Source organism: Erpetoichthys calabaricus, chromosome 5 (assembly GCF_900747795.2).
Source record: "Erpetoichthys calabaricus chromosome 5, fErpCal1.3, whole genome shotgun sequence".
Lineage (NCBI taxonomy): Eukaryota > Metazoa > Chordata > Cladistia > Polypteriformes > Polypteridae > Erpetoichthys > Erpetoichthys calabaricus.
The window spans coordinates 243,223,556-243,246,115 of NC_041398.2; positions in this window are offsets into that span (position 1 = coordinate 243,223,556).

Genomic DNA, 22,560 nt, shown 5'->3' on the forward strand with positions numbered 1-22,560 from the left:
GGGTGTTATTGTTTATGAGGTGCCATCTATTAGAATGACATACAGTATGCAATGCATTTATTTTTAGAAATGTTTGTGATGCACCATCTGTTGGAATGCATATATCTCTTTTTCATGAAAGTGGTCTTAATGTTTGTGATGCGCCATCTGTTGGAATAACAAGTGCAATGCATAGATCTCTTTTGTATATGCAATCTTGTATGGAATTTGTGAAAGCAGTGTTAAAGTTTATGATGTGCCATCCGTTGGAATGACAAATGCAATGTATTAATACAAATATTTGTGTTGCACCATCTGTCGGAATTACAAATACAATATATTTTATTACTACAAATGTTTGTGATGCGCCATCTGTTGAAATGACAAATGCAATATAATATATTGCAATATAATATATTGCTACAAATGTTTGTGATGCGCCATCTGTTGAAATGACAAATGCAATATAATATATTGCTACAAATGTTTGTGATGCGCCATCTGTTGAAATGACAAATGCAATATAATATATTGCTACAAATGTTTGTGATGCGCCATCTGTTGAAATGACAAATGCAATATAATATATTGCTACAAATGTTTGTGATGCACCATCTGTTGAAATGACAAATGCAATATAATATATTGCTACAAACGTCTGAGATGCACAATCTGTGCAATCTGTTGGAATGACAAATGCAATGCTTAGATCTTTCTTATATCCCATCTTGTATAGGACTTGTGAAAACAGTGTTAACGTTTGTGATGCACCATCTGTTGAAATGACCAACACAATGCATTTGTCTCTTTTAAATGCCATCTGATACGGAATTCGTAGTAGTAGTGTTAATGTTTATGATGTGCCATCTGTTGGAATGACAATAGCAATGCATTTTATTACAACACACGTTTGTAATGCGCCATCTGTTGGAATGACAGAGATATAGCAACCGGATGAATACACAGATACACAGACATACATGTATCCTTTTATTATGGTGGATGTACAAAAGTACAAAATGTCGGGTTTCTTTCTTTCATATTTTTTTTAAAGATTTGATCTTAAATCACAAAGCCATACATGTGTGTATATTTAGTTTATACAGCATATCATCTGCTAGTACAGGTATGCATGTATTTAATCATGTATTAGTTTTTCCGACTCTGCTATTCCATTTCCAGGACATTACTTAATTATTGTCTGAGGGTAAAAAAAAAAAACAAGAATAAAAGTATAAAAGTGGCATCTCTTCAATGTCTGCAGCACTATCTCCAGGGGGATCATCCCAAAGCCTCTGGGAATGTCACATCAGGCGCTGTGAAGCCAGAGAAATCCACTGTGTGTGGTCAGTCAAAAAAAGTTTGGATCGCTTTCAAAATTTCCTAGATTTTTTTTTCTCAATAACTTTGGGTTTTTATGATTTTTTTTTTTTTAGATTTTTTTTTCTCTTGTGGATGTGGGATTTGATAAATAATATAACAAATGCTTGCTTTGTTACTCAGATCTGGGGAGGAATTTGATTTATTTTTATTTTTATTATTCTTCATATGGCACAAGCTCATCTATAGCTGTTTTGGGGGGCAGTCGGAGTTTTTGCAAGTCTGACGCTGACTTGTTTCTTTTTTCCTTTCCAGAAGTTGACTGTTGGTTTCACTGGGAAGGCTTCTCTTTATGGAAAGGAAGGGCCGAGAATTCTTGTGACCATTAAGAATCTGAGCCATCGAGCTGCAGTCTGACAATATTCACTCCATCAGCAGCCACTCGACAAATTCATTTTTAATACGTTTCTACTTCTCAATCAGTCCACACACCCTTGATGCACTTTTTCATTTTATCAGACAATCGACCAATCAATTCCTTCATTATTTTATTTCTTTAAAAATTTCAGGATTTTTTTTTCAATTTTCTATTAGGGGTGATGCAGTCGTAGCGCTGCTGCCTCACAGTGTGATGGGGGTCTGCATGTTCTCCCCGTGTCCGTGTGGGTCCCCCCCACCCCAATCCAAAGACACACAGGTTTGGATGGACTGGGGTCACTAAACTGTAACCTGGGTCACTCTGAGATGGACTGGCACCCTGTCCACGTTTGGTTCCTGCCTTTCACTTTGTGGCAGCTGAGGTGGGCTCCAGCCCCCCCCCCGGTGTGGCCCTGCTCAGAATCAAGCAGGCCTAGAAAACACTAATGAATCGAATGAATGGATGAACTCAATGATTTCTTTATATATTTAGTTTATAAATATATTTATATAAATCTACTAAATGTAGCATTATATGTAGCTTTCGTCAGCCCATAAGACTAACCGATTTCCATTTTGCTTTTCTTTCTTTTATTTAATCCAGTAATCATTTACATATTTTTTTTAAATATTAATTTTTTATATTCTGTTAGTTTCTCTTCAGCCAGCCAACCAAATGTATTATTATGACTTTATTTAATCAATCAATCAATCAATCAATTAATTTTTGCTTTTATCTCTTCTCATTTACTTAGCCAATTAACTTATTGATTTATTTGATTTACTTTTAATTTTCTTTGTCAACTTTTGAATGTCTAATCAATTAGTGAAGGAGGCAAATTAGTTTGCTGATTTGTTTTCTTTACGTATTTTTTTTTATGTATCCCTTGATTTTTATCCCCCCCCCCCAAAAAAAATTTTTCTCATTTGATCAACCAATCACCTGCTTGATTTATTCCCCTCTTTTCAGTCAATTAGCCAATAGCTGCATGTTTAATCATTTCATCTTTTTTTTTAAATCTTTTTTCAATTAACCAATTTTTCAATCTATTGGTGAATCCAACCAGGTAACTGATTTATTTTAAAAATTTTCTTCAATCTAACCACTTTGATTATTTTTTAAATATTTATTTTTTCTATTGATTTCAGTTTGTCCTCAGTAGATCAACCATTCAGTTGATAGATTTTTCAGCTAGCCAATCAACCAATAAACTAATGAATTTATTTTATTTACATTTAATTTTCTTTACTTTCATTTTCAGTTAATTAGTGCAAGATAACCAATTAGTTAATAGATTTATTTATTGTTTTATTTATGTATTTATTTATTTATTTTTACATTTATTGTATCAATTGCTCAACCAATCAATTGATTTATTCCCCTCTTCTCAGTCAATTAAGCAATCAACTAATTATTTTTTTTTACTTTTATCATTTTCAAATAAGTAGCTAACCAACCAATTCACTTCAATTTATTTGTCTTTCAATCAATTTGTGAATCCAACCAGTTAACTGATTTATATTATTTTTATCTTTTTTTCAGCCAATCAATGTAACCACTTTTTAAATATTTATATTTTTTTTGTTTTTGATTTGTCCTCAGTAGATCAGATCAACCAATAAGTTATTATTTTTTTCTAATCAATTAGGCAATTAACCAAAAAACTAATTCATTTCATTTTCATTTTCTGCTAATTTTTTTTCAATTTTCAATCACTTTGTGAATCAAACCAACTAACTCGTTTATTTTACATTTCAGTTTTTCCAGCCAATCATCTTGATTTATTTTTTTTTTAATTTCCTCTTTCAGTTTGTCCTTAGTAAATCCAACCAATCAGATTCTATATTTATTATTATTGTTGTTTTAGTTATTATTATTATTATTATTAGGGGGTCTCTCTTTGAACTGCTTTTCCCAAGGTTTCTTCCGGTTTTTTTCCCCCTACAAGGGTCTCCTGGTCTTCTTAGAGACTCAACGCTGGGGGGCTGTCAAGAGGCAGGACCTGTTAAAGCCCACTGCGACACTCCTTGTGTGATTTTGAGCTACACAAAAATAAATTGTAAAGTATTGTAGCAGTCAGGGGCCACTAAGATTCACACTGTCCAAGGGTGACGGTGATTTATTTATTTTAATAGAAGAGATCCCAGGGTTCTATTCAATAAGGGCGCGCACAAAAAGGCGAGCTTCAAAAGGGCGACCTCAATTGGGCGCAGTAAATAAAGGCAAATGCAACAAAATTATTACAGAAAATTTATTAGATAAAGGCAATGATTGAACATATAAAAAGGTGAAAGCAAGAATTTTAAAACATTCGCCCAATTGAGGTCGCCCTTTTGAAGCTCGCCTTTTTGTGTGCACCCTTATTGAAGGATACCGACCACCTTTGACCCCAGCAGCCCCTTACAGGACTGCTGGGAGATGCAGTTCTTATTTAGTAGCACTGCTACAGTATTGTATTGTATTGTATTTCCATATTTCAGTCAATTAGCCAATGAACCAATGACCTAATTGATGTATTTTATTTACTTTTAATTTTCATTTCCATTTTCTGAATGAAGAAGGGGCCTGAGTTGCCTCAGAAGCTGGCGTATTGTAATCTTTCTAGTTAGTCAATTAAAGGGTCATTTGGCTTAACTTCCCACTACAGTTTGTGAAGGAAACTTAACTAGTTAACAGATTCTTTTTATTTATTTATTTTTCAACTTATATCATTTCTTTTTCACTGAATTTTCCTTCATCTAATTAATTTATTTTCCCTCTTTTCAGTCAATCAACCAATCAAGTTGTGAGTTTTTTCATTATTATCATGAAGTAGCAATCAACTAATTAACTCATTGTTTTATTTTATTTGTTTTTTGATCCATTTGTGAATCCAACCAGTTGCCTCATTTATCTTTTCCTTTTTTTGCCAATCATTCTGACCACATTGTTCATTTTTTAATACTTATGTTTTCATTTTGTCCTTCATACAGTATAAATGAACCCATCAGTTTATAAAAGAAAGAAAGAAAGGTAATTGTCATATAGTGCCTTTCATGATAAGAAATATTCAAAGTAAATAAATCCTTCAGCTTTCAAAAAGAAAGAAAGAAAGAAAGAAAGAAAGAAAGAAAGAAAGGCAATCATCATGTAGTGCCTTTCATGATGAGTCATATTAAAAGTACATTAAGCCTTAAGCTTTCAAAAAAAAGAAAGAAAGAGAATGCCCCCTGTCACCACTGCTCTTTGCAATTGCCATTGAACCACTGGCAGCTCACTGTTAAAATGCTTATGAGATAAAGGGGATTATCAGAAAAGGACTTGAACATAATATTTCTCTATATGTTGTCACAAACTCCACTCTGAGTCATAACAAGGTTAGGGGCAGCCACCCATATATTTGGTATCCTGGCTGCAAAGTTGTGAAAATGTAAACAGCACTGATGTGCACAAAACCGAGTCCAAGACAGAACTGAGGGAATAGGGAAAAGGTGGAGGCTTTTAAAGGGGAAGACAGGAAGTGAGGTCAAAGGGCTCACAAGGGTCTTCAGCCATAGGCTCGAGCCCGGACGTGACATCACAAGGTCCGGAGCCAGCAAGGTCTTCTTCCATAGGCTCGGACCCAGAAGTGACATCCAGAGGACCAGGTGGAATCTTCCGTGAATGGTCTGTAGGAAAGGGAGAAAAAGAGTCAGTGCACTCTGCCTACTACTACTTTTTTTGTTACCCCTAGGGGAGCGTGCCCCACAGTTTGAGAACCGCTCATTAGAAAGAAAGAAAGAAAGAAAGAAAGAAAGAAAGAAAGAAAGAAAGAAAGAAAGAAAGAAAGAAAGAAAGAAAGGTAATTGACATATAGTGCCTTTCATGATAAGCAATACTCAAAGTAAATAAAGCCTTCAGCTTTAAGAAAGAAAGAAAGAAAGAAAGAAAGAAAGAAAGAAAGAAAGAAAGAAAGAAAGAAAGAAAGAAAGAAAGAAAGGTAATTGTCATATAGTGCCTTTCATGATAAGCAATACTCAAAGTAAATAAAGCCTTCAGCTTTAAGAAAGAAAGAAAGAAAGGTAATTGTCATATAGTGCCTTTCATGATAAGCAATACTCAAAGTAAATAAAGCCTTCAGCTTTAAGAAAGAAAGAAAGAAAGAAAGGTAATTGTCATATAGTGCCTTTCATGATAAGCAATACTCAAAGTAAATAAAGCCTTCAGCTTTAAGAAAGAAAGAAAGAAAGGTAATTGTCATATAGTGCCTTTCATGATAAGCAATACTCAAAGTAAATAAAGCCTTCAGCTTTAAGAAAGAAAGAAAGAAAGAAAGGTAATTGTCATATAGTGCCCTTTCATGATAAGCAATACTCAAAGTAAATAAAGCCTTCAGCTTTAAGAAAGAAAGAAAGAAAGTTAATTGTCATATAGTGCCTTTCATGATAAGCAATACTCAAAGTAAATAAAGCCTTCAACTTTAAGAAAGAAAGAAAGAAAGAAAGAAAGAAAGAAAGAAAGAAAGAAAGAAAGAAAGAAAGAAAGAAAGAAAGAAAGAAAGAAAGAAAGAAAGAAATCAACTAATTGTTTTACTTTATTTGTTTTTTGGTCCATTTGTGAATCCAGCCAGTTGCCTGATTTATTGTTTCCTTTTTCCACCAATCAATCTAAGCACTTTGTTAATTTTTTAATACTTATGTTATTGATTGTTTTCTATTTGTCCTTCTAATAGATCAACCCATCAGTTTATAAAAGAAAAAAGAAAGGAATAACGAAAGAAAGAAAAGTAATTGTCATATAGTGCCTTTCATGATAAGCAATACTCAAAGTACATAAAGCCTTAATATTTCAAAAAGAAAGAAAGAAAGAAAGAAAGAAAGAATTTTTTAAAATTCTGAATCAAACTTTATTAATCAATACTCAACAAATCATTTACAATATCGTAAATACAAGAAACAAATAAAACCCCAACTCACCCGAAAAAGAAAACAATACTTAATTCATATGTCAAATAAGCAAAAACAACTCATTATCTTCAAGTTTACCAATTGCCTCATGAACACACAATTTTTCCTCGAAAAGAGATCCTCACTCCTAATTATAGAAACTACCTCATTTCTACACCACTCGTTAAGAAAGAAAGAAAGAAAGAAAGAAAGAAAGAAAGAAAGAAAGAAAGAAAGAAAGAAAGAAAGAAAGAAAGAAAGAAATACAGGAAGGTCTTTGCTGTTCGCTCGTCCAGCCAGCCTGGAGTCCCCCCGTCCTCTCCAGTTCCATGAAGGACTGCAGGCTCAGCTTTTCTTTCCACTGTTTATCCTTTTTTTTTGAAGCCTAGACAAATGTCTGGCTGTCATGGTTTATAATACTGTATGTCAAGCGTGATTGCTTTTTATTATAGAACTTACCATAATATACTGTACCATAACACTGTCAAGCCCACTTAATCCAATTCAAGGTCAAGGGAGGCAGGGAGACTACGGTATGCTGGTATATCAGGCACATGGCAGGAACCAACCCTGGACGAGACGCCAGTCCATCTCACACGCAGAAACAATGTGATATAACGTAGCATTCCATTCTCAAAACACCTTAATCCAATTTGTTATTATGTGGGGGTGGGGGGTGGGGGGCTGAAACCCATGTAATCCTGGATGGGGTGACAGTCTATCAAAAAGAGTTGAAATGTCACTGTCATGCATTTGCACCTGGGGATCACACTGCACTCCAGGTTGCCACTTGAAGTTCCGAGAACGCCGCCTACTGAGAGCAGCTTGGCCTCATTGGCTGCAGAGCTGGCCCCGCCCCTTCTAGTCAGGGCTCTATAACGCCTGTCAATCAGTGCTGGGGTATTCACAGAAGCCTGGTTTTTAAAATGCCACGTCAGCTCTTATTCCAGTTAGACAAACTGGGTTATAGGGCTCTGAGAATCCAGGTGAACAGATATTGATTTCTCCCAGTTACCTGCCGATATAAATCCTACACCGGGCTACAGTTAAGGATTTTGTGTGTCTTTGTTTCAGTCACAGTTTTCACAGGTAGGAGATGCTGGAAGCATCCACAAGACAGATTTCCTGAGGCAAATGTTTGGGCAGTCACATTATTCCTTCTCCTGGGTGAAGTAATCGGTCTTAATATTTCAGAAATTCCTAAATTTATGTTGATGAACTGAAAGTTGTAGTAGTCAGCATGCAGGAACTGCCATCATGGTCAGGGCTGATCAGGGAACCTAACCCAGTCAGGAGGCCACTGCCATGGAAGGACCAGGGAGGGATGATAGCACATTGCTGCACCCACCACACGACGAACCACCTGAAATGGTGAGCCGAGTTCAGGGGATGACACTTCTTGGTTTTGTATGGTGGCTGGAATGCCAATCCTGCCACCGACCCCCAAGTTTTACCTGCAAGTTGGAGGATGCAATGCAGATTAACATCACACCCAGGACGGTGCAATTGTAGGTTAAGCGCCTTGCTCAGGGGGAGATGAGGATCGCTGATTATTCTCTCTGTCCTGTGTAACAAAATAAATGGAAGCAGGAAAAAGTCTGGGGGTGGTCAGCCCGCATGCTGAACGTTTGGCAGAAAAAGAAACACAGAACGGAGTCCCCAACTGAACTGACTGACATTAAGAAGGTTGTTCTATTTATATATAGCAGACAGGAAGAAGTGGGAATTCATGGACCAGAACCGGAAGTGAGATCATCAGGAGGAGGGCTCTGGGAAGCAGAAGTGATGCCATCCGGAGGCGGGACTTGAAGCTCAAAAGTGACCTTACTGGGAGGTCTGCAGGGAGAGAGAATTAGATGACAGCGCCCACCCCTGGTTCAGCTGAGAAACAACAAAAACCATCTCAAATGTGACACCCAATACACTAGGTGGCAGCTTCCCTGGTTTAGGATGACTGCAGGGCTTGCTGGGACCTGAAGTCCACTGGGACGGCCTTGTTGGGAGCTGCCAGTGGGAGCTGAAGCAATTCACAATCCCTACTTTCTGGGACTTCCGATTGATCCAGAAGTCGGCCCATCAGGCTATGCCCTGGCACTGGAAGTACTCTCCTGGGTCCATGATTAAGGGAGCCACTCGACCTCATCCTGGTGAGTCAGAGTTGGGTTAGAAGAGGACGAGAAGACGGAGTTCACCTGGAGGAGTGGAAGGAGAGAAAGAGAGAAGAAGAATTGTGTTGTGTTTGGTTTGTGCCCTTTTAGAAGCCTTTATGCAAAGTATCTGGAAGAGTAAACCTTTTATTTTTGCAATCTTAGGAGTTATTTTGTTTTCCTCTCCTCTGTGTCAGCTGGTCAACTAATCACATTCTAGAATCAAGAACTCCATCTACATCCTCAATCAACCAAAACTACTATGGGCTGATTTATTTGCCTTTGTATCTTTTCATTAAATTTAATAACATCAAACTGAATGTGCTGCCATGTGCACATGCCGAAGTCAAATGCAGATATACGAGTACTGGGTTACGCCTGTGGCGTTTCTCAGCCGGGCCAGGGATTGGCGCTGTTCTCTCATGCATTCTCTCTTTATTTACTCTGCAGACCGTCTGAAGAACCCGCCTCTTAATGACATCACTTCTGGTTCTGGTATCACAGATCCCGCCTCCATATGACATCCTTTGCAGTTCCTCTATCCCCAGTATATATATATATATTGTGGGACATGGCCGGTCTTTTATCCCGGCCAATACCCCCAGGCTGCCAGGTGGAGCCCTGTCTGCAACATACAGGTGCCCCGAGTTCCAGCAGGGCATCATGGATAGTGGAGTTTTTCATCACAGCCCTGCTGGATACCATGGGGGCCTCCAGGGGACGCTGCAGAAAGGCCCTAGAGACTCTGGTTTCACCTATAACCCGGAAGTACATCTTAGTCACGGCGACAGAGCGAATGACGCACTTCCGGGTTGAAGAAAAGGAGCTTTTATCTGACCAGGAAGTGTTCACAGTCACATGGACAGAGAGAGAGAAACACTTCCGGGTCACAGACTATATAAAGGACTGTGAGAGACCAGAGCGTGGAGCTGAGCTGGTTGGAAGGGTGGCATTGTGTCTGGGAGTGGAGGATTGTATTGATTATTGAGTATTGTATTGTTTAATTTATGAGTATTGCGGAGTGGAGGGTGCTTTGTGCACTGTATTGTCCAAATAAAACAAATTATTGGACTTTTATCTGGTGTCTGGAGTCAAGTCTGAGGGTTCAAGAGGATGACAGCGCCCTCTATCTATCTATCTATCTATCTATCTATCTATCTATCTATCTATCTATCTATCTATCTATCTATCTATCTATCTATCTATCTATCTATAATATATAGTGCCTTTCACATCTATCTATCTATCTATCTATCTATCTATCTATCTATCTATCTATCTATCTATCTATCTATCTATCTATCTATCTATCTATCTATAGTGCCTTTCACATCTATCTATCTATCTATCTATCTATCTATCTATCTATCTATCTATCTATCTATCTATCTATCTATCTATCTATCTATCATATATAGTGCCTTTCACATCTATCTATCTATCTATCTATCTATCTATCTATCTATCTATCTATCTATCTATCTATCTATCTATCTATCTATCTATCTATCTATCTATTGTGCCTTTCATATCTATCTATTGTGCCTTTCACATCTATCTATCTATCTATCTATCTATCTATCTATCTATCTATCTATCTATCTATCTATCTATCTATCTATCTATAATATATAGTGCCTTTCACATCTATCTATCTATCTATAATATATAGTGCCTTTCACATCTATCTATCTATCTATCTATCTATCTATCTATCTATCTATCTATCTATCTATCTATCTATCTATAGTGCCTTTCACATCTATCTATCTATCTATCTATCTATCTATCTATCTATCTATCTATCTATCTATCTATCTATCTATCTATCTATCATATATAGTGCCTTTCACATCTATCTATCTATCTATCTATCTATCTATCTATCTATCTATCTATCTATCTATCTATCTATCTATCTATCTATCGTGCCTTTCACATCTATCTATCTATCTATCTATCTATCTATCTATCTATCTATCTATCTATCTATCTATCTATCTATCTATCTATCTATCTATCTATCTATCTAAAATATATAGTGCCTTTCACATCTATCTATCTATCTATCTATCTATCTATCTATCTATCTATCTATCTATCTATCTATCATATAGTGCCTTTCTTTTTGGAGATCATACCCAGTTGTATTTCCATTAACAGATGTGTAGTGTTCAGATGTTCTTCATCACCATTAAAGCTGCTAGCTGTCCTTGATTTCTCTCTCCGTGTTATTCTGGGATGTTTGCTTGCTCTTCATTGTCGAGAGTTTTTCTATTTCTGCCAGATGCTTCTTCCATTTCCTGCTTTCAGATGAATGGCCAAACCTCTCCCATCTCTGTGAACCCGGGAGAGGAAGTGGACGCGGTCAATCCAGCCCACCTTACGAGGCACAGGAGGTGAATCAAGGTTAACACCAGGAACATCGAGATCTGCCCCGCAGTGAAGGGCGCTGCGCTGCCCGGACGTGTCCCTCAACAACGAAGATGCGCAAGGGAAATGGGAAGGGTGGCTTTTCCCCTTTGAGTTGACGGCACCATTGAAATCCTTGGGAGATCTCGGCCAGTGTGAGGAAATGCAGCAGGAAGAGTGGCAGAGAAGGGCAGGACTTCAAAGTGCAAGCAGGCCAGAAATGACCTCACAGGATAAGAGTGGCCTTGTGTGAGGGTAACACTCTTCTATTTTGAAATGTCTATTAATAATTGAAACTTTATTTATACAAATGTAAAAAGAGCAGCTGTGAAGTCAAAAGGAAGGGTAAAACGTTCCCATAGTGTCACGGAAATCTTGGTTGAGGAGCTCCAGTCACTCTCGGAAGACAGAGTTGTAAAATGCGGGCCACTAGAACATACATAGGTGGGACTGTAGACAGGACTAGTGGCTCGTAGTCATTGTGATTGTGGAGGCTGCGTGTTCTCCTCCCAGTCAAACCTCATGATGTGCACGTTAGCTTAGTAGGGGACTCTAAAGCATGAGTGGGAGTGAAGTGACGGAGTTAGCTGGGACAACAAGAACAATCAACATAGCTGCATGTAGACAGTAAGGTCCAGTTTTGCATCGGGTGGATCATAAAAGTTGTGGCCTGCTGGGGGCGTTTAGCTCCCCAAACCCGACACAGACAGACGCAGATACAAGTTCAGCACAACACACAGGCTTTTATTTGGCTGTGGGAAACGCTTTCCCATCACTTCCCACACTATAATCACAGTATAAAGCCCCCAATACAGCACACGACAATGCGTTTCTCTTCTCTTTGTCTTTTCTTTCTCTCTCTTCTGCCTCCACTCCTCCTCCAGCAAGTTTTGTCACCTTCCTCCTGACTCTGGCTCTCCAAGTAGTGGCAGGCAGCTCCTATTAAGCAATCACCAGAAGTACTTCCGATGTCCCAAAGGCTTGGCCCAAGATTACTTCCAAAGTATGAAGTAGGGCTCCCCAGTCCCCACAGCACCCCGTGGTGTCCCCGCAGTACCCAACAGGGCTGAGTCACAGAACTCCAGTTCCCATGATGACCTGTGGGACACCATGGCAACTGCTGCATCTTGGCAGTTCTGCCATTTTGTGTTCTGGGAGAGGCCGAGCCCTATAGAAGCTGCGTTCCCCCATCCTGCCACCTCATGGGCATCCCGGCCGGGTAAGGCTGCCTTACAAAATCCGATAAGTGTAGAGTTTAGGCTCACGGCCTTTTAAATTGGACTAGTGTTATTATTGTCATTCAGCCGTCTTCTAACCCGCTTAGTCCTGAATAGGGGCACAGGCGCGTGCTGGAGACTATACCCGCAGATACAGGGGCAGGGTGCCAGGCTATTGCAGCGTGAACACACACAGACACACAAACACACACGCACACACACACACACACGCATACACACACACAAACATACACACACACACACAGTCCACACACACACACACACACACGTAAACACACACACACGCATACACACACACGCACACACACAAATACACACATATACACACACACACACACTCACACACACAAACATACACATACACACACAGTCACACACATGCTTACACACAAACACACACACACACACTCACACAAACACATACACACATACACGCATACACAAACACACACACACAAACACACACACACACTCACACAAACACATACACACATACACGCACACACAAACACACACACGCAAACACACTCATACACACACACTCACACACACAAACACACGCATACACACACACTCACACACACAAACATACACATACACACACAGTCACACACACGCTTACACACAAACACACACACACACACACACTCACACAAACACATACACACATACACGCACACACAAACACACACGCAAACACACACGCAAACACACGCATACACACACACTCACACACACAAACACACGCATACACACACACTCACACACACAAACATACACATACACACACAGTCACACACACGCTTACACACAAACACACACACACACACACACTCACACAAACACATACACACATACACGCACACACAAACAGACACACACAAACACACACACACACACACACTCACACAAACACATACACACATACACGCACACACAAACACACACACGCAAACACACTCATACACACACACTCACACACACAAACACACGCATACACACACACTCACACACACAAACATACACATACACACACAGTCACACACACGCGCACACGCAAACACACACACGCATACACACACACGCACACACACGAACACACACATATACACACACAAACACACTCACACACACAAACATACACATACACACACAGTCACACACACGTGCACACGCAAACACACGCACACGCATACACACACACGCACACAGACGAACACACACATATACACACACACACACACTCACACACACAAACATACACATACACACACAGTCACACACACGCGCACACGCAAACACACGCACACGCATACACACACACGCACACACACAAACACACACATATACACACACACACACACTCACACACACAAACATACACATACACACACAGTCACACACACGCTTACACGCAAACACACACACACACACTCACACAAACACATACACACATACACGCACACACAAACACACACACGCAAACACACGCATACACACACACTCACACATGCACACACACACAAACACACACAAACACATGCATACACACAAACACACACATATACACACACTCAAACACACGCACACACAAACACACATACACGCATTCAAGCACACACACACACACACCCCAAGGCAAATTTAGGATTGCCAATTCACTTAAACCTGCATGTCTTTGGCGGTAACCCATGCGGACTCCACACAGTGAGGACCCAGGACGTGACCCCTGGTGGTCTTACTGCAAGGCAGCAGCACCACCACTGCACTGAATACATTTTATAGCCACTGTACTTGTTTTCAGATCGGACATGATGCACCTTAAGCACATATTTTTTCAGAGAGACAGTCTTGCTTACAGACAATAGCATAAGTAATCGAATGCCCCCCGTACATATCTTGAAATTGTCCAATCACACCGTCTCCGTCTCACGTCCAGCACAGATTTCTACCTACATGTACAGATGAGGTCAGCTCTAACAGTTTTGATGTTTTAGCTGAAGGTCATAAATGGCGTTACCCCTGCTCCACCCTATGATGTGAGAATTTCAGAAATGTAGGATTGTTGCTCTTTTTACCCTTTGATGTGGAATTAAGGTCTTTATAGATCACTTTTCTCATATCAAGTTTTTTTTATATTGATATAAAAAGATATCCGGTATACAAATCCATGCAATTGAACCGAACTCTACCAAAATGTTCACACCTCTGTCATTTGATCGGGAAGACAGTAGACTGGCTCTAGACTACATACACTCAGTGGCCACTTTATTAGGTACACCCTGCTAGTACCCGGTTGGACCCCCTTTTGCCATCATTCTTCATGAAGGGATTGTGTTCCAAAAATGCTTTAGTTGCCTCACATTTTTATACAATCATTTTGTTCACCTCACTGAATTAAAGCTGAAAGTCTGCACTTCAACTGCATCTGAGTTGTTTTATTTAAAATTCATTGTGATAATGTACAGAACTAAAATTAGAACAAAGTTGTCTCTGCCCAAATATTTATGGACCTAACTGTAAATATATATATATATATATATATATATATATATATATATATATATATATATATATATATATATATATATATATACAGTATATTCTGGCCAGGATAAAAGGGAAGGACAGGATAGGATGGTCTCGAAGGGCTTTTTATTCCCCCAGGAAGCAGCCCTGGATGTCGATGCCTGTTCAGACACCTGCAGGGAATTCTGGGAATTGAAGTCCAGTAGCACAGCCATGCTGGGTCCCACAGGTACCACAAAAGGCCACTACACTCCTGACTTTTTGGGACTCCTGCACGACCTGGAAGTGCTTCCAACGGGCAAAGCCCTGGCACCAGAAGTACTCCCGGGTCCTCAATAAAAGTGACAGGCGAGTCAGAGCTGGAAGGAAGGAAGGCAACACTCGACTGGAGGAGAGAAGTGCGTTAGAGAAAGGAGAGGAGGAGAAAAGCAACTTGTTTTGGCTTTGGTGCTTTGTGTAATAAGCACCTTTTTATTTGAACCCAGAACTGTCCTGTGTATTCATGATTGGGGGTTGGGGCTCAGTGGCGCCCCCTAGCGTTCACACACACTGCATAGCATCAAATCTCAAGCCCAGACTCTTTTCATGTGTAGCTTCTAGCTGGTGGAATGAGCTGCCCACCTCCATCCTAACTTGGATTCCCTCTTTGAAGACCCCCTTGTTTGGTGTTAGCTGTTCGGGTTTGTAATCTAGGAATTGTAACTCGCTTGTGTTTTTGTTCTGAGCCCTTCACATGAGACGATCGATTTTGTCACCTTGTCCCATGTCACTTGTTCCCAAACCGTCCTCAGACTCAATTTTTTTGCCCTCTTTTGTAAGCCCCTTTGGATAAAAGTGTCCACAAACCAAATACACCTAAATATAAATACAACAGAGATGCATTTTAGGGATACCCAGTCCAGTGTGGACATGTGCATGTGGACCGACCTCCACCCAGGGCTGGTTCCTGCTTTGTGTCTGATGCCGCCAGCTTGCGTTTCGCCTCCCTCTAAATGAATTAACTTTCAGGCATATGGATCTGATTTTCTATTTTTTTGTTTGCATTTTTTAGCCTGTGCCCCCTTTTTTTTTTCTTCACTCTTGTATTTTTTGGAAACATGTACTCAGCTGTCATTCATTTCCTCGTGCGTGACTGAAAGAAAACTTTCTGGTAAGATTCAGGATACATAAATACAATGGATCCAATGTGCCTGCATTGCCAGGGGGCATAACAGAGGCAACTGCAAAGTCACAGCTCTGCGCAAAGCCGAACAGACTGGAGGCGGCTGACAAATAAAAGCTGAAAGGCGGAGGACTCTACTCTTAGCATCTCCGCCGACGGAGCGTGCCTAGGAAAAAATCAGGCCTGCCTTAAACCTCGGCTCTGTCTCTGCTCTGCTCCATGAACTTTATGCTCTTGGGGTGTGTTGTGTGTGTGTGTGTTGGGGGGGTACTCTATACATTTGATGGTTTCCCCCTTAATGTACCTCAACCACCTGGACCTGCTGACTACAGACATCTAAGAGCCGAGTCGGTGCGCTGATCTCCCTCTTAAATGAACTGAGCGCGCACTGCTTTACAGCGATGGCTCAAAGGCACCCTCTGCTGGATGAAACGTGACACTGCGACTTAAGATCTGGGAACTTCAGTTTCTAATCAGCGCCAAATAAGCTTGTGTTGTTCAGATAGATAGATAGATAGATAGATAGATAGATAGATAGATAGATAGATAGATAGATAGATAGATAGATAGATAATTTATTAATCCCAAGGGGAAATTCACAAATTTCACATATGGGACTCTAATTGTCACAATTTTGTGTTTGGAATCTTGATCAGCGCTATATATGTTTGGGGTTTCATGTTTTTCATACAAATTGACACCTTTTATTTAATATTGTTTTTTTATCAATATGCTGCTGAGTATGTGAATTTCCCCTTGTGATTAATAAAACATCTATCTACTGTAGATACTTTATTAATCCCAAGGGGAAATTCACAAATTTCACATATGGGACTCTTATTGTCACAGGTTTGTATTTGGAATTTTGATCAGTGCTATATCTATCTATCTATCTATCTATCTATCTATCTATCTATCTATCTATCTATCTATCTATCTATCTATCTATCTATCTATCTATCTATCTATCCTTTTATTATCAAGATACCTTTAAATCGATTTAAAAACAGAGCCAAGGCATTACAATTGGCTATTAATACTTGAAATTACTCATTTTTAATTTATGATTCACATACGGTAGCAGCCGCCATTTCGCCAACGTCCTAATGGTCAACTCCCTTAGCTTATCCTTAATTGTCATATTAAATGCTAATTGGTTGAAAAATACAGCCAAGGCATTACCACAGTTTCCAATGGCCATTAACACTTGAAATTACTAATTTTTTTTTTTTTTTTTTTTTTAATATTTTTATTTTATTAATTTTCATTGTAATCATTCCATACAAACAGATCAATTTATAACCCAACAAATTTGAAAACAAATCAAACCCCATCCCTGAGAAGGAGAGCTTAGCTAAAGGAAAATTGCTTTAAGCTTTTTAATAAGGCAATATTAGACAAAAGAAGGGGAGAAGTAAATATCTATATAAATAAGAGATGGAGAAGGGAGTTAAATGCAATAATAGTTAATTCTCTTATTCTAAAATAATATTGATTAAATCCTGCCAAGTTTTGAAAAAATTTTGTACAGATCCTCTAACTGAAAATTTGATTTTTTCCAATTTCAAATAATATAAAACATCAGTTTCCCACTGACTTATAAGAGGAGAATTAGGATTCTTCCAATTTAACAAAATAAGTCTGCGTGCCAAGAGTGTAGTGAATGCAATCACCGTTTGTTTGTCCTTCTCCAATTCAAGTCCATCTGGAAGGACACCAAACACAGCTGTTAGTGGGTTAGGAGGGATTGTGATACTAAGGCTGTCTGAGAGGCACTTAAAAATTTTTGTCCAAAATGATGTTAGTTTGGTGCAGGCCCAGAACATGTGACCCAGTGAGGCAGGAGCTTGGTTGCAGCGCTCGCAGGTTGGATCCTGGCCTGGAAACATTTTGGACAGTTTTAAGCGAGACAGATGAGCTCGATATATAATTATTAGTTGAATAATTCTATGCTTTGCGCATATAGAACTCGAGTGAATTCTCTGCTTTGCTACCTTCCACTCCTTTTCTGATATATTGATTGAGAGATCTTCTTCCCAATGTCCTCTTGGATCTTTGAAAGGTAGGGACTCTAATAAGATTTTATATATTGCGGAAATAGTGTTTGTTTCCTCGGAATTGAGCAGTATTTTTTCCAGCATTGTGGAGGGTGCAAGGTGGGGGAAATCGGGCAATTTCTGTTTAACAAAATTTCTAATTTGAAGATAGTAAAAGAAATGTGTAGCTGGGAGGTTGAATTTTGAACGTAATTGTTCAAAAGATGTAAATATGTTGTCTATATAAAGATCTCTCAGCATTTTAATCCCAAAACTTTTCTAGGTATTAAAAACTGGATATACTTGCGAAGGTTGAAAGAGGTGGTTCCCTTGCAGAGGTGCCACTGATAAAAGATTTTCCATCTTAAAATGCTTCCTAATTTGGTTCCATATTCTGAGTGAGTAAAGCACAATTGGGTTATTAGTATATTTGCGATAACTTTCATTTATTGGAGAGCAGAGCAGGGAATATAAAGAAGTACTACAGGATTTTACTTCTATTGCAGACCAAGCCTGTGTATGTGCATTTATTTGTGTCCAGGTTTTTATGGCTTGTATGTTTGCTGCCCAGTAATAAAACTGAAAATTAGGTAAAGCCATGCCACCTTCTGCCTGAGGTCTTTGTAGGGTCGCTCTTAAGATACGTGGGTGTTTTGAGTTCCAAATGAATGAGGTTATTATTGAATCTAACTGTTTAAAAAACGATTTATTGATATATATTGAAATGTTTTGAAATAAAAAGAGAAGTTTAGGAAGGATATTCATCTTAACGATGTTAATTCTTCCGGCTAGAGTGAGATGAAGGGTTGACAATCTATGCAAGTCTTGCTTAATTTTTTCCATACAGACGCCAAAATTTTGTTGATAAAGAGCTTTATGTTTACTTGTGATATTTACCCCTAGGTATTTAAACTGATCTGCTATGGTAAAAGGTAGGGTGTCTAATTTATTATTATATGCTTGTGAGTTCACTGGAAAGAGTATACTTTTATTCAGATTAATTCTAAGACCAGATATCTTTTGAAATTCTGTTAGTGCTGTTAAAACAGCAGGGACAGTGTTTTCTGGGTCCGATATATATAAGACCATGTCATCTGCATATAGAGAAATTTTCTGTTCCAGTCCTTCTCTGACAATCCCCTTTATCTGATGAGAATTTCGGCAGTGAACCGCCAGTGGTTCAATAGCGATTGCAAACAACAGTGGCGACAAGGGACATCCTTGTCTGGTACCACGTTCTAGTTTAAAGTAGTCTGAGCAAATTTTATTAATACAAACTGAAACTTCTGGACTGGTATACAGTAGTTTGATCCAAGCACAAATATTCGGGCCAAACCCAAATTACTAATTTTTAAATTTATTATTCACATATGGCTACAGCAACCACTCCTTCAGTGTCCTATTGGTCAACTCCGTTAGCTTATCCTTAATTCCATCCATCCATTTTCCAACCCGCTGAATCCGAACACAGGGTCACGGGGGTGTGCTGGAGCCAATCCCAGCCAACACAGAGTGCAAGGCAGGAAACAAACCGTGGGCAGTGTGCCATCCCACCGCAGCTTATCCTTAATTATCATTTCAAATGCTAATTGATTGAAAAATATAGCCAAGGCATTACTATAGTTTCCAATGGCTATTGTGGAAGAAGGAATGCCGAGGAAGACAGGAGTGCAATTAATCAATGGTAGTTTATTAAAATGTCGAGAATGGTGGAAAAACGGAGATCAAAATTTATGATGTATTGTATTGTGTTGCATTTAAATTCAATTTATTTTTGTATAGCCCAAAATCACACAAGAAGTGCCACAATGCCCCCCCCCCAAAAAAAAAAATGAAAGAAACCTTGGGAGTTCAAAGAGAGACCCCTTTTCAGGTAGGTTGGGTGTGCAGTGGGTGTCAAAAAGAAAAAGGGGATCAATACAACACAATACACAGAACAGAACACAAGTAATCCTCAATGCAATATAATAGTGCAATAGAAATATTACAAGGACAGAGCAGACGTCAACAGTAGATGATATCTCATAATAGGATTTGGATTTGTTTAGAGCCCTGGAGACCTCGGCCATCAAGTTGCCTCTCCCAATTGGCCATTCCACAGCTGAGACAGCCAATCTAATGAAAAGACCCCTCTACTTGATGATTCCTGCGATCCTCCATCAGGGATGACTTTACCTTAAGCAGGCAGAACAACTTGGTAGGTGGGTCGTGGCACCAAGTGCCACATTTGAGTACCGAGAAGAGAAACAGAATAGGTGAGGGTTAGTATCAAATTCTAAATATCATCTACGTTTTAGTGCTGATAACTAACAACAGAGCTGCAGTCTGTACAGTTAATCAGCAGCTCTAGTCAGGGTGTGCTAAACTGAAGCAGTAATTTAAAGCTTTAGATCCTCCCTCATATATGATAGGGGGCCAAGCAAAAAAAAAAAAAACAAACAAAAACAATAGACAGACCTGCTTCGAGAGGAGCCGTTTCATTTTGGCCATTTTTGAACCCAGAACTGAACTTTAGGAATGCCAGGATCTTGCAAACCAAGTGAAGAGAATAGCAAGAGTCAGCAGTGGTACTGCAATGACAAAGGTTTCTCTAATAACCAATTAGCATTTAAAATGATAATTAAGGATAAGCTAAGGGAGTTGACCATTAGGACACTGAAGGAATGGCGGCTGCAGCCGTATATGAATCATAAATTAAAAATTATGGCATTTCAAGTGTTAATAGGCATTGGAAATTGTAGTAATGCTTTGGCTGTATTTTTAAATCAATGAGCATTTAAAATGATAATTAAGGATAAGCTAAGGGAGTTGACCATTAGGGCATTGAAAGAATGGCGGCTGCATCTGTATGTGAATCATAAATTAAAAATGAGTCATTTCAAGTATTAATATCGTGGAAGTTACAATATAAAATAAAATGCTACAATATATATATTACTAATGTACTGATATTGATATACTGATATAAGCAACTGACGAATATAAGTGTGTGTGTAAGCAAGGATATTTAAAACAGGGTGACAACAACCATTAGCAAAAGAATGTTCTTAGTATTTTGGAAAAGGGCACAGAGACATAAAAAACTATATAAGCAGCCTGAAGATGGGGAAGTTAGAGTTTTTATTTTATTTTATTTTGTTTATTAACTGGGTGGCATGGTGGCGCAGTGGGTAGCGCTGCTGCCTCGCAGTTAGGAGACCCGGGTTTGCTTCCAGAGTCCTCCCTGCGTGGAGTTTGCATGTTCTCCCCGTGTGTGTGCCCTGCGGTGGGCTGGCACCTTGCCCGGGGTTTGTTTCCTGTGTTGGCTGGGATTGGCTCCAGCAGACCCCCGTGACCCTGTAGTTAGGATATAGCGGGCTGATGGATGGATGTTTATTAATTCTTTTAAGGTCCCCTTATACCAAAAACATTGAAATCTCGATTATGGGTGTGTGACTTTCTGTGCGAGTATATTTACTGCAGAAAACGCTGAAGCATTCAATACTTATTTTCCCCGCTGTATGTCTTCATTCCGGTCATGGCTCGTATGGACACAATATTTTACATACTACAGCAGCGTTTCTCAACCTTTAAGTATTTGCGACCCGAGTTTTCATAACAGTTTTAATTGCGCCCCCCTAACGTTTTTTTGAAAGGAGCCCACTAATACCAATTTGTTCTTTTTTAATTAATGATATATCATAGATGCATATTTTATTATACCTACAGTAATCCCTCACTTATTGTGAGAGATAGCTTCCAAGGCCGACCGCGAAGTAGGGACACCGTATTTATTTAATTATTTAACGTGTATTTGGACGTTTTTAAACCCTCCCTGTATTGTTTGCAACCCACCCTTTACTCTATTAATAACAGGGACAACTGCTAAGCAATATGAAATCAGTAGATAAGTTTACACTTACTGTATAGCGAAGTACACGTAGCAGCTTGTAGGAGGTCATGACGTCGTCGACCTTGTTGCAAAGATTCCTAAAGCAGATTCCATCCAGACTACTGCCTTATCACGTCCACTTGCAACTCGTTTTGCGCCCTGGTTAAAGGACACTGCGGCCGTAGATCTTATATGCTTTTCCTCCTTTTTAAATAAAAAGAATCGCGGACTCATTGATGCCGTAATGGTGTCCTGCAGCGGTGTAGCTGTTCCCTTCCTTCAACATATCCAAAATTTTTACCTTTTCTGCAATCATTTGCATCTTCTGTTGGCGCTTGGACACGGCCCCTGAAGCAGTAGCATGTTAATGCTGAATGAGTGAGATGAGACTTCCTGGTTAATGCAGCACTCCGTCGCTGAGCCAATCAGCAGCACACAGGATCTTAACTGCGTGCTCTGATTGGGTAGCTTCTCAGCCATCCGCCAATAGCATCTCTTGTATGAAATCAACTGGGCAAACCAACTTAGGAAGCAAATACCAGAA